Below are 1,305 nucleotides of genomic sequence, written 5' to 3'. Positions count from 1 at the left end.
TTTTAAGATCAACAAGCCCGTCTCAAAAGTACATGTACCACATATTCTTTCACTTCTATCATTATCCTTACTCTTGATGTTNCGGGTCCAAAAGGACCAGACTAAAGGAGGATGATCAAAGAGCTTTTCATGTGTCAATAACAAACATGGTTTGTGTGCTTGGAAACTACAAATCTCTTCAGAGTGGTACAAAGTGACTGGTACAACAAGGTGAGGTCAAATTCTGCTTCCAAGGTCTCTGGTCTCTTGCTGCTCAGTTCAGCAGCCATTTTTATATTACAGTTAACTTAAGTACATGCCCAACTATGGCTTTAGTGCAGCTATCACCTATTGTGCTAAATAAGGTATGCGGGAATGTACTACATAAATACACATACAAACAAGCATACATTCACAAACATGTACGTTACCAGAAAACCAGCTCAAAAATTACGTGGCAAAATTATAATAATTACAGTCAAATGTAAATTAACAGTGACTTTGTAAATATGGCCATCATTGCCATGTAGAGTTAAAAGTTCAAAACAAAAAGTTATGACTTACTATTGAATGACTGAAAAACAGATTCAACTTGAAATCGTTCAGAAAGCAGCCTCTTCACCACATAGAGGTGAGTTAATTAGAGCCAGCTGTAATTGTACATGAAGTAGTAACACACAGGTGGAACTAGGTGGAAAAGTGGGCTGATGTTATCACAAACCAAATAGAATGCCACAAAATTAAAAGTTAGGAATAGTGGACTGGTGCCTAAAAGATGTTATCACAAACTAAATAGACGGCCACAACATTAAAAGTTTAAAACAAAAAGTTTTGACTTACTACGCAATGAATGATGGTCCCGAGAAACAGCCTCAACTTGAAAACCTTCTCCTTCTGTTCACCACGCCGCTATACTAATTGAATACCTTTGATGGCAGCAGCAGAGACAGCAGGACGTCTTTTAGGCCTATTTACAGGAGTCCTTCTAGTCGGAGTGCTCCTCAATCGTTTGTTCGTTGCACCGTTGTTTGCCTTCCCTAATTCTGCCATGATTCATCACGTGATGCCAAGGAATGTAGGTTATGCAATGGACCTTATGCACCGAAATGATTCTAATTAACGCGCCACCAAAGTGGTGGTAAAATGGCGGATTTTTGGAGGGAAAGACAGGCTAAACAATCTTCTCTTTCATCCATCCATTCTAGCTGTGGGAGCCACTTTGAGCTGTCCTATTGTTTCAGTATACTCTATTTATCTCTTTTGTAAGCTCTTTGGTTGCTGTTTTGGCTTTTATAGCATTTTATCATAGGAATATCTCAACCATGC

At 38.8% G+C, this 1,305-nt stretch overlaps 1 long non-coding RNA gene across 1 annotated transcript; it reads right to left on the bottom strand.

Annotated features, from left to right (window-relative positions):
• Positions 1-330: 330 nt before the first annotated feature.
• LOC109593199 (uncharacterized) lies at positions 331-1,137 on the bottom strand. Its single transcript, XR_002190803.1, has 2 exons — positions 820-1,137; positions 331-747 (listed from the first exon to the last, which is right to left on the bottom strand). It is a non-coding gene; the product is annotated as an uncharacterized LOC109593199 (long non-coding RNA).
• Between the last annotated feature and the right edge of the window lie 168 nt (positions 1,138-1,305).

The sequence above is a fragment of the Amphimedon queenslandica genome, unplaced genomic scaffold, assembly GCF_000090795.2.
Source record: "Amphimedon queenslandica unplaced genomic scaffold, v1.1 AMPQUscaffold_2522_Cont25476, whole genome shotgun sequence".
Classification (NCBI taxonomy): domain Eukaryota; kingdom Metazoa; phylum Porifera; class Demospongiae; order Haplosclerida; family Niphatidae; genus Amphimedon; species Amphimedon queenslandica.
The sequence above is the reverse complement of the archived record's forward strand: the minus strand, read 5'-3'. Positions and strand labels throughout refer to the sequence as shown.